We start from the raw sequence: 13419 nt of genomic DNA, 5'->3' as shown, positions 1-13419 counted from the left end.
CAATTTTATTCATGCGGAAGAAAGACAGTTCTCTCACAATGTGTATTGATTATCGTCAGGTTAATAAAGTCACGGTCAAGACCAAGTATCCACTTCCCAGAATCGATGACTTTTTTGACCAACTTCATGGTGCTAGTTATTTCTCTAAGTAGACCTCAGATCCGGCTATCATCAGCTCAGAGTCAAAAAATATGACATTCTTAAAACAACTTTTCGTACTAGGTATGGTCACTTCGAGTTTTTGGTTATGCCATTTGGTCTTACTAATGCCCCAGAAGCTTTCATGGACATAATGAACTGTGTGTTAAAGCAGTACTTGGACATGTTCGTCATAGTTTTCATAGATGATATTTTGGTTAATTCTCGCGCTGAGTGTGATCATGCAGACCATCTCAGAATCATACTTCAGACTCTCAGAGATCATTAGCTATTCGTTGAATTCAGTAAGTGAGAATTTTGGCTAAGGTCAATATCATTCCTTGGTTATATCATTTCCTATGATGGAATTAGAGTAGATCCTCAAAAGACCGAAGCGATAAGAAACTAGCCCAGACCTGTCTCTCCATAAGACACCTGGAGTTTCTTTTATTTAGCTGGCTATTATAGATGGTTTGTTAAGGGATCTTATTCTATTTCATCCCCTATGTACAGATTGACTCAAAAAAAATTCAAGTTTCAGTGGTCAGATCCTTGCGATAAGAGTTTTCAGGAGTTGAAGACTCGACTTATCTCAACTCTAGTCTTAGCTCTTCTTGATGGTCTAGATGGTTTCATAGTGTATTTTGATGCATCTAGAGTAGGTTTGTCTTATGTCCTCATACAGGATGGTAAGGTCATAGCCTACTCGTCCATATAGCTTAAACCCTATGAGCAGAATTATCCTACTCATGATCTTTATTTATCAATCGTAGTTTTTTCCTTGAAGATTTGGAGGCATTATCTATACTATGTTCATGTAGATGTATTCATAGATCATAAGAGCCTTCAGTATTTCTTTTCTCAGAAAGATCTAAATCTTCATCAAAGAAGGTCATTAGAGCTCTAGAAAGATTATGACATGAGTGTTCTTTATCATCCGAGCAAGGCCAAGGTCATGGATGACGCTCTCAGTAGACTTTTTATGGGGATGTTACTCATGTTGAGGACTGTAAGAAGAAGTTAGCTCAGGAAGTCCATTAGCTTACTAGAGAAGGTATTCACTTAGTCCATTTAGAAGAGGGTGATGTATGTGTTCAGAGTATTTCTGAATCATCTCTAGTTTCTGAGGTGAAAGAAAAGCAAGATAGAGATCCCAACCTTTTCAAGTTAAAAGAGTCAGTCAAGAATCAGAAAGTAGAGGTTTTCTTCCTAGGGGGACAAGGTGTATTGCATTTTCAGGGTCTTCTGAGTGTTCTAGTTGTAGATGACTTAAGTCAATGAATTCTTGCAGAAGAGCATGGTGCGTGCTACTCTATTCATCCAGGGGCCACAAAGATGTACCACGAATTATGGGAAATCTATTGGTGGAGTGGGATAAAGAGAGATGTTGCTGAGTTTGTAGCTAAGTGCTCTACATGTCAGTAGGTTAAGATAAAACATCAGAAGCCTAGTGGGTCCATTCAGGAGATCAGTATTCCTACTTGGAAGTGGAAAGAAGTGAACATGGACTTTGTGATGGGTTTGCCTCATATTCGTCGGTAGCATAATTCAGTTTGCAACATTAAAGACACGATAACAAAATTAGCTCATTTTCTTCCAGTCCATACCTCCTATTCAGCCGAGGATTATACCAAACTCTACATCAGATAGTTGGTTAGACTATATGGTGTTCCATTATCTATTATCTCTAACAGAGGTACCCAGTTCACCTCTCTTTTCTGGAAAGAATTAAAAAAGGTGTTAGTACCTAAGTTCATCTTAGTATATACTTTCATCCTCAGATAGATTGTCAAGTAGAAAGGACTATTCAGACCCTAGAAGATATGATAAGGGCATGTGCAATTGATTTCAAGGGTAGTTAGGATGACCACTTGCGTTTTATTGAGTTTCCATACAATAATAACTATCATTCCAGTATTCGGATGGCTCCATTCGAATCTCTCTATGGTAGGAGATTTATATCTCCAATTGGTTGGTTTGACTTTAGAGAGTCCTTAGTTATAAGGCTTGACTTAGCATTTGATGCCTTAGAAAAAGTCCAGTTGATTAGAGAAAGACTCCAGGATTCCTAGAGCCGACAAAGTCTTATGCAGATGTTCGTAGAAAGAATCTCAAGTTCGATATTGATGACTATGTCTATCTTAAGATCTCTCCCATGAAAGGAGTGAAAAGGTTTGGCAAGAAGGGAAACCTCAGACCCTGATATGTCGATCCCTTCAAAATTGTCAATCACTTTGGCAAGGTAGCTAATTAGCTTAAATTGCCTTCAGATCTAGCCTCAGTTCATCAATCTTCCATGTCTCTTTACTCAAGAAGTGCATAGGTGATCCAATAGTGGTTGTCCCTATTCAGAACATAGATGTTCAGAACTGCCTCTCTTTAAGATATTCCAGTCGAAATCCTAGGCTATCAAACTCGTAGACTGAGGAACAAAGAAGTCCATGTAGTCAAAGTTCTTTCATGAAATCAATCCGTTGAGGGAGATACTTGGGATGAAGAAGCAGATATGTAAACCAAGTATCCTAACCTCTTCTCCACCAACTCAGATCAAGCTCAAGGTAACATTTCTCCTTAATCTTTTTAGTTCCATGTTCAGACTTCAGTTACAAGCTTAGTATATAGTTCATGTTCAAAAATTCATCATAAAATTGGTATTAAATACCATTGCTTATTCAGTCATGTTTTCATCTGTATGTGTAGTTATATAATCATATATTAGACTTGCATTCTTACTTTGAGAACCTTGGTTCATTAGAACTCTCATCCATGCTTTCATGAATGAGTTACACAAGCATCAGATATGCATGCTCAGTATAATATATTCAGTTATCAGTCATGTCAATCATGAAATCAAATTTCAATCATTCATGTTCAGTATATACTTCGGTTTATCTTCTCCTCTCATTCTTGTCTTATTCGAGGATGAATGTTCTCAAGGGGGAGATATTGTAATACCCCATACTTTCTCGTAGCTTGAAATCTTCCTAAGAATGTTAGAAGCTTTCTTTGAAATATGAATCCACTTTTGTACACATGGAATTTTTAATGATTTCTCTTTTTATCTTGTGGAAAATTGAAAATCCTTCCAACGATAACAATTTAGTCCAAATCTGTCTATGGATAGAGGCAAACCTGTCACAAAGTACATGTTCACTTTATCCTATTTCCACATGGGACTATTGAACTCTTACATGGATCCACTAGGTTTCTGGTGCTCAACCTTAACTTGCTGACATGTAGAGCACTTACCTACAAACTCTGCAATATCTCTCTTTATCCCACTCCACCAATAGATTTTCTACAAATCGTGGTACATCATAGTGGCCCCTAGATGAATAGAGTACCGCACACCATGTACTCTTGCTAGAATTTGTTGCCTCAAATCATCTACACTAGGCTCACACAATCTACCCTAACAACGCAAAGCACCATCACCCCTTAGAAGAAAACCTCCACTTTACGATCTACGACTTAATCATTCAACATAACTAGACTAGGATCTCTATCCTGCTTTTCCTTCACCTCGGAGACTAGAGATGACTCTGATCTACTCTGTACCCATATATTACCTTCTGCTGAATTGAGTAAATGGACACCTAGTCGGGTAAGTTGATGGACTTCCTGAGCCAACTTCTTCTTACCATCCTCAACATGAGCTGCACAACCCATAGATATTCTACTAAGAGCATTAGCCACTACATTGTCCTTGCCTAGATGATACAGAATGCTCATGTCATAATCTTTCATTAATTCTAACTATTTTCTCTAACAAAAATTCAAATCATTATGATAGAACACAAACTGAAGGCTTTCGTGGTCTCTGAACACATCTACATATACCCCATACAATTAATGACTCCAAATTATTAAGGCAAACACTACAACTTCTAGCTAAAGATCATGGGTCGAATAATTCTTCTCAGAAGGCTTAAGCTGTTTGGAGGCGTAGTCTATGACCATACGTCTCTGCATAAGGAAACAATCCAAAACTACTCTGGATGAATCATAGTACATAACAAAATGATTTGAACCATCTGGTAGAGTCCAAACTGGGGCTCAAGTAAGTCGAGTCTTTAACTCCTGAAAACTCTTCTCGGATGAATCTAACTACTAAAACTTAACTTTCTTGTAAGTCAATCTGGATGTGGGGGATGCAAACCATAGAAACTCCTAATATCTGATGGAGAGATGGGTTTTGGACAGTTTCTCACTACTTCACTCTTTTGAGGATCAACTCTATTTCCATCACAAAAAATAATATGACCAAGGAATGCTACTTATCTTAGCTATAATTCACACTTACTAAATTTAGCAAACAACTGATGGGCTCTAAGAGTCTGAAGCACTATTATGAGATGGTCTGCATGATAATTTTTGCTATGAGAATAGACAAGAATGTCATCAATGAAGACTATGATGAACATATCCAAGTACTGCTTGAATACCAGGTTCATCAAGTCCATGAAGGCTGCTACTGCGGCATTTGTAAGTAAAAGGAGATGACTATAAATTTAAAGTGACCGTGCTAAGTTTGGAAAGCTATTTTTGAAATGTCACGTTATCTAACTCTAAGCTGATAATTGCCTGATCTGAGATCTGTCTTGGAAAAGTAACTAGAATCCTGAAGTTGGTCGAACAAACATTGATTCTTAGAAGGGAAGTTTGATGGGTTATAATATGTTTAACTCCGTCTTGTGCTTGCCTTTATCCATCATTCGAGGATGAATAATCCTAGTGGGGGGGAATTGAAACACCCTGAGTTTGACCCTTAGAAATTTCTTGAGTTGTAGAACTCTCTAGGAACCATGAGACCTAAGCATACTATTCAGATGTTGTGCTAAAAACTTAGGTTCCTAAGTCGTATCATAAATAGTGTGTTCTAGGTCATTTACTATCCATGGTATGAAAAGACACCATACTATTCATTTGGAGATGGTATGAGAGATAGGGCTAATCATATATTAAACAGTATGCATTCTTGATCATATAGTGCCTAATGTATGACTATAGGGTACTAATCGGTTAATGTTGATACAATTTAGATCATTAAGTTGTATGTTGGATAGAATTATAGTCCAATGCCTAGGGTATAACTTAGGCATACTACTCGTATGATTGGATATAGGTGAGGGGTCTAAAGTGTACCTACTAGCATTATTTTTACAACTTTTAATCTGAGGGTATTCTAGGCCTTTCCCACCCTTAACTCTATATCCTAAACACATTTTGGTTTCTTATTACATACTTTAGAAGATCAACACATTCTCAAAACTCTCTCTAAAGGCTCTTAAGAAGATTGGGCTAGGGTTTCTTCATGTTGTTCATCTAGAGGATTAAAGACCAAATTATCTCATTTAATCTATGTGAATAAGGAATGTGACTCTTCATGTAAGTTCATGAAAATCATGCATTTAAATCTTTGTTTATGAATTATTAATAGTGGTTTTAAGGATTTTGTTACATATTGTTGAGTATTGTTTTCTCTGGGTTTAAATTATGAATATACAAGTTTTAATGATGGTTTTGCACATGCGGATACATTGTAATTACAGTTTAACAATTAGATCATAATTAACCTCAAATTGATGGTTTTTACTTTTGGTTTAGTCTTTGTAATACTATGTTCTCAACCTATCTGTGAAACTATCTAAGAGAACAAACAAGTCGTATGTTGAACCATGGTTTGAAATAAGGCATCAACATAAATATTGTGAATCATTGGTAAATGGTTTTCTTGAGGCCTTGTTGGATATAATGATTTTAATTGTAACCTTGGTGGAATAATTGGCTAAATGGGTTTGAGTCCCTACATATTGAATTGAATTTATGTCTTTGTTAGACAAACGGTTTGATTTCAAATATGATCAATTGATTAATAATGCTAATGTCATGTGGTACTCTTAGAAGTGGTGTTATTATGATTAAACAAATCGGGTGCCTTGATAAGTAATTGGTTTAGTGGTTGTGCATGTGTAATGGATGATTTAAATCGGCTTTAAAGCGATTTATGTAGCCAGGCCGTGAACGTAGAGTTTAAAAGACGAGCACTAGAAACCGTACTAGCTGGTGTGGGTCTTTATATGTTTGGGAGGTTTGAGTCCCCTAAATGAATATATAAGTGAGAGGTTTGGGTCCCCTATATTTTATGAATTTGTTCCTAAGTCACCTTGACTATAATAGGAGATTCGTGTCCCCCATATAGGCATATTCTATTATAGATATTCTATGGTTAGTGGGGCTACACACACTGGGGCCCTTCCATATATGGTATAGCATAGATCATATACCCCATGGGTGCCTTGGTATATGATGCTCATGCTACAAATCCTAAGTTAATGTTTTCAAAGTTCATGCAAATCCTCTATCCTAGCATGGCATATATGTATATGTATGTATTGCATTGGTTGATTTAATTGGAACTCTTGGCATTATATTATCTTTATACTTGAGTTACATTCTAGCCTCTCATTGCCAATCATCTTCGAATGCAATATATCCACACCATGCAAGAACTGGTCATACTATGACACTTCCTACTCAGTCACTTGGATTCGGTGACATCTTCAGTTTACTTAAAGTGGTGAGCTTCCATACTTTAGAAAGCTCCATTTCTTACTTTTAGTTTCATATGTCCTTATTAGTTTAGACTTAGATATTATTTTTTTCTATGGTTGGGGGCATGTCCTGATCAGATATTCTTGGTTTGCTTTAGAGGATTTGTATGGAAAAAATATGGACATTGGTATGTTATGGAATTGATATGGATTTGGTTATTTGTTAGGGGTTTTTTGTTTGGTTTGGACAATTGATTTTGTTGTGTTGGTCTTAGTTATAGACCTATACCAAAGTCATTACATTTTAAATAATCTTCATCTTTTATATATTTGGAATTCATCCAACTCAAGATATATATTGGTTGTTGGATTGGGTATGGGGGTTGGTCTCCGGCCCTTATAGGACTTGAGATGCCCATTGCGATAAATCCCTTATTCGGGTCATGTCATTAATGAGTCATAGGGACTCGATCGCACGTGAATCGAAATAAGTAGCTGGTATTTTGCTCTGAGTATGAGTAGTATCAATGAGTCATGTAAACACCATACGGGTCATAAGGACCAAGTTTTAAGGTTTCTAGAAAGTTTGGCCTAAGACATTGTCTTTATTGTGACTTGAGGCCATGCGTCGTTATGTCCCAATCATAGACTGTCAGTGTGTAATTCCAAATTTTTGATGTCTTAAGTATAAGAAGTGGTTAAGAGTCATTAAGTATGGGTATGAGTCAGTGGTATGAATCATAGCCAGATGAGTATTGGGCCTTGGTGTTCCTATCTATACTACGACTCCTTGTGATGAGTCATATCCTAACGAGATGTTTATTGACCCATAGTCTCTGACAACTAAAATTTAATTTTTAAATTGAGGGAATTTTAGACAATTCCCTCTATATCAAATTAAAACTCCACATCTATAAGTCACTTAAGGAGATTATATTCCATCCTTAACATACTCAAACTCTTCTAAACGATCTTTCAAATTCTCAAGAGCAACCATACATAGGGTTTCCATGAATTATGTCATCCAAGGGTTCAATTCCTTCCGTAAAACTTGGTATTACATACATATTACTCTTTCCTTATATTTATAAAAACAGGTTAGTCAAAGTGTTATTTATAAGACATTGATTATGATTTTGAAAAAATGTGTTGAGGGTTTTTGTATAACTATTGTTTATATGATGTTTCATGGTTTTCCATACATGGGTTATGTTAAATGGAGCTTTTAAAGTCAAAATTGATACATAGGGAATTGTGAACGACCTAAGAATCGTGATTTCCCAAACTTGTCACTTTTCAAGACATTATGAACCCAACCCTCTATGGAGAATTTGGGTTTTAGTTATAAGAAATATAGGAATTTAACTATTCTTGAAATATTGCATTACGACTTCGAAGTGAACTTTGTGGATTTGTATTTTCAAAATCTAGTGGATAATTTAATTGGGGGGGGGGAAGGGTTGTGAATTCCCCTAAGATATGTAATTATTTTGACATGTAGTTGTTACCTTGCAAGTGTAGTTGGTATGCTGATACCAATAGTGTATGCCTTAATGTGAATTATGGTTCAATGAATAGGAATGTGTGATGGATATTTTTTACTAGGCATTAATGAGGGTTGGGTAGCTGTGTCGTAAAAATGGAGGTCTGAATTACCAATAATGGAAACGAAATTTTTTGACGTAAGGGTATAAGTTACCTGGGAGGTACAAGTCCCCCTCATTATTATTTCATGATTATGGAGGTTCGAGTCCCCCACGCATCATTACATGATTGAGTGCTTAAGTCACCTTATATGATTCGGAGGTTCTAGTCCCCCATGCATATATATGAGATTATTCTCTGATTCATGTGGATACATAAACCAGGGCCAGACTAGTGGGTAAGAGCTGGGGCCGACATAATCCATGGGTACATTTTATGTCGGTTGTGCTACATAAACCATGCTATAAATTTAAAGTGCATGTTAAGCCTTGTTTCGTATCCCCGCATGTGATATATACAAATATATATATATACATACATTTGATTATGTGCATTGGATTTATATTAATTTGGACTGTTAATAATGTCATTATGTAATCCTCATCCCAGAGTTTCACGCTAGTGCTCCAACCAATAACCATCTTCGAACATTTTATCCCCACAAGATGTAGGAATTGGCCATACTATTACTTCTCCTGCTCAGTGACTAGGATTCAGGATCAGCACACGAGTTAACATTAAAGTGGTGATCTTCCATACATCAGAAGTCTACATATCATGTTTTGGTCTCTTATGTCATAATAGTTTTAGACTTGCTTTTGGCTATCGGCGGGGGCATGTCCCAACACTTATTGATATTCAGTTTTTGTTCTTGGTCTATAAGGCTTTGTTTGGATTACTGTGTATATTGGGTGATGTTTGTCACATGTTTCGGTTGACTTCTGGTGTACAAACTATAGACATTTCTTAAATACTTCTAAGTTTATTGTTATGCTATCTTTTTATATGTTCGAAATTCACTCGACAAGGTTGATATTAGGATATTTGGTTAGGTGAAAACTGGTTTTCTCCAATCCCCATAGGACTCGAGATACCCTTCACGGCTAGGCCCTGGTTTTGTTCATGACAAAATCATAAATTCCAATAGAGAAATCAGAAGGGCGATTATCCCTTCTTTTCAGAGCAAATTACGGTTTCTCAAGAATAAGATGAATTCCAAGGATATCTCCAAAGCTTCCACCTTAAGGTATGTGATATTTTATTAATGGATCCCTTCCACCTATTGAGTCATAAGAACTCCCTACATTTAATGTGTAAAGATCTTTTCTCTTTTATAGAATTCTGAGTTTACCATGAACTTCATAAATTGTTTCTTAATTATTTTAATTATAAACCATGATAATATGTTCCCTCATATGAATTGTGTTTCCATATGTTTGATAATGCCAATGCCAATGGCAAGGTACTAGCACCCATCCAAGTGGGGTCTCTAGTTGAACCCCAGTTTTTCTAATATTCAGGTATATCAATTGTAGTTAGCTCAAATAGTATCTAGTTCAATTTTAGTTTTAATATACAGTTTATGTGTTCTGCTGAGATATTCATGACCTTTTATTTAGTTATTTAGTTTTTTAGTTTATTCAGTATTAGTATATACATGGTCTTGTATTTAGTTTCATGTTCATTATTTCTTACTCAGTGATATAAGTTAACCCTCCCATGTTGCATAGTCAGTACATTGAAATTACTGATCGCATGTTCTCTTTTGCACTATATTGTCTTATAATATAGGTTTGAAAGCTCAGTTCCTGGATTGCACTTAGATAGCTCCTGTGCCACTCAACAGTAGTTTTGGAGAATTTTCATCCTTCAAGGACTATTTATCAGATATCATTTCCAATATCTTATTTTATTTCAGTCAATCAGAGTTAGATTGCCAAGAATGCTTTTTGTTGTATTAGCTACTCAGACGTGATTAGTATTACTTTTCAATATCATTTATTAGTAGATTTTTAGTTAGCTTCTGCGTAATATTATGCTATTTTTGTCAGTGCTCGCAATATGTACTGTACCATATGTTAGTTTTGGTTCAAAAACCGTGTTACGACTAGGGGTTAGTATAGGGTAATGAAAAACATGGTATCAGAGCCAAAAGTTTAGATTATCTTAGGGTATGTGAAACTCACATTAAGTAGAGTCTTGTTCATGGGTGTGAAGCGCGCCATACTTATGGGCGAGAGGCTATGAGACATTTTAGGAAAGTCTCCTTTCTTTCATTGTTCACTTTCATATGATAAAGTATAATCTCTATTAAACTTATTATTTTAACTCATCCATTATCCGTTTATAGAAAATGCCTCTCAGAAAGACCAATAGAATAATGAATAGGGATCAGCCAACATCACTGCTAGTTCAAGAAGACACTCTGAATGAGAAGGTCACCCACTCTGAATTCACCCACTCTGAATTCAAGGCTACTTTCACTACCTTTTTCCAATCCATGGCTTCCCAAAATAACCAGTAGGCTATTTCCCTAACCAACCCAATAGTGAATACGACAACAACTAGGATTCGAGATTTCAACTGAATGAATCCTAGATTTTCTTTTGATCTAAATCTGAGGAGGATCCATAGTAGATTTTAGATTGTATCCAAAAGGATAATGATATCATGGGTGTTACTTTGAGTGAGTGTGTTTATTCAGTTGCTTATCAATTGCAAGAAGTGGATCATACATGATTTAAGCAGTGGAATAGAAACAGAGGTGTTAATGCAGGACATATAGAGTGGGATGCATTTTCTAATGTTTTTCTCAATAGGTTTTTCCCACTAGAGTTTTTTGCAAGATTTCATCAACTTGATGAAAAAAGATAGGAGAATGAGGGAGTATTCACTCAATAGGAGAATGAGGGAGTATTCACTCAATGTTACGCAATTGGCGAGTTATACTCTAAACATGGCAGATGATTTTAGGTCTCGTATGAGCAAGTTTATATCTGGTGTATCTAAAGATTTGGTCAAATAGTGTAGAACTATGATATCAATTAAGAAGATGGACCTTTATAGGTTGGTTGCTCATGCTCAGTAGATTGAGGTAGAGAAAATCAAGGAAAAGGAAAGGGAGAATAAGAAAGCCAAAACTGGTAGTTTAAATTTCTCTTAGTAGAGTTTAGATGGTTGGAATTATTCTCATTTCTGGAAAGAAATCCTAAGCCCCATTCCCATATTTTTCCCGTGCTAGTGCCTCAGTTAAAATGGGATACTTGTGATAGATCACCAGGCTATAAGTCCTAGGGTAGTGTGACAAGTAGTCACATTAATTCGGTCTGCAAGAAATATGGTAAGAACCACAAAGGTGAGTGCATGTCTGCTAGTGATGATTTTTTGGGATATGGTAAACCATGTCACAGAATAAGGGATTTCCTGGTGTTTGACCAGAGGTGTAAGGATCTTCATTAGCAATGTTAGGATAACTCCTCATTAACACCAACAGGCCGCCCAACTCAGCAGGGTGCCACATCTAGTGCTACTAGTGGCAAGTGACAGAATCAAATTTATTCCCTTCAAACTTAATAGGATTAGGAGGGATCTACATATGTGGTTAATGGTACATTACAAGTCTTTCACCTTCATATGTATGCATTACTAGATCCTAGAGGCATACTTTCCATCGTGATTCCCCTATATAGTTATAGATTTTTGCATCAGTCCTGAAATTCATGTAGAACACTTTTTAGTAGTTAATCTTCTACGTATTTATATCATTTCCAGATGGGAATAAAGAAATTGCCCAGTCACAGTATTCTAGAATATCACCTTAGTTGTTACGGTAGAGTTAGAGATGACAGATTGAGATGCCATTCTCTGTATGGATTAGCTCCACTCTTTATATACCATAGATGACTATATAAAAATTGTATTTCATTTCTGTTCCCTAATAAGCAAGTCCAATAATGGAAGGGTAGTACCTCAGTGCCAACAGATCAGTTTGTCTTTTTCCTTATGGCAAGGAAAATGATTTATAAGGGGTTTATCTATCATCTCATTCAAGTCAAGGACGAAAGTTACAAAATTCCATGTATTGAGTTAATCCCAATAGTTAATGACTTCCTAGAGGTGTAGCATATTTTTATTCCACCGTATAGAATGGCTCCATCAAACCTTAAGGAATTGAAAAAATAGTTGAATTATCTCCTAGATAAGGGTGTCATCATCCCTAGTGTCTCTCCATGGGGTGTTCTAGTTCTATTCATGCGGAAGAAAGATGATTCTTTTAGAATATGCACCGACTACCATCAGTTGAACAAAGTCACAATCCAGAATATGTATCCCATTCCTAGGATAAATTACTTGTTTGACCAACTATAGGATGCAACATGTTTCCCTAAGATACACCACGTATTCGGCTACCTTCAACTAAGAGTAAGAGAGTGAGACATTCCAATGATAGCTTTTCAAACTCGATATGGTCATTTTGAATTTGTGGTTATATATTTTAGTCTAAAAAGTTCTCCTGTAGATTTTATGTAATTGATGAACAGGGTGTTCAAGCAGTACATGTACATGCTCATCATAGTATTCATCAATGACATCCTCCTTTATTCCCATAGGGAAGGTATGTATGCAGACTATTTGAGGATGGACTTGTAGACCCTTAACGATCACCAGTTATTTGCTAAGTTTAGCAAGTGTGAATTCTTGTTGAAATTTTTAGCTTTCCTTGGTGATATTATTTTTATTTAAGGAATTCAAATTGATCCTTAAAAGACTGAAGTAGTAAGGAACTGGCCTGGACCCATCTTGCCATCAGAAAATATAAGTTTCCTGGGTTTAGCCAGTTACTATAAATGGTTTGTTGAATGATTTTCATCTACTACCTTTCCCTCGTCCATACTGGCTCAGAAAAAAGTCAATTTCAGTGATATGATTCTTATGAGAAGAGTTTATTGGAGTTGAAGATTCAACTCACTTCTACCTAAGTTTTGACTGTGCCAGATAGTTTCATGGTTTATTGTGATGGTTCTAGAGTTTTTCTTGGTTGTGTGCCGATGCAGTGAGGAAATATTATAGCTTATGCCTCTAGACAGATCAAACTCTATGAGAAGAGTTATTCAACTCACGACTTCGAGTAGGCAGGGGTTATTTTCTCCTTAAATTATGGAGGTACCTTATGGGGTCCATGTTGATGTATTTACTGATCATAAAACTTTATGGTATGTATTCACTAAGAAAGACATTAATC

This window comes from Capsicum annuum, chromosome 11 (genome assembly GCF_002878395.1).
Source record: "Capsicum annuum cultivar UCD-10X-F1 chromosome 11, UCD10Xv1.1, whole genome shotgun sequence".
NCBI lineage: Eukaryota > Viridiplantae > Streptophyta > Magnoliopsida > Solanales > Solanaceae > Capsicum > Capsicum annuum.
Note: the sequence above shows the minus strand (reverse complement) of the source record.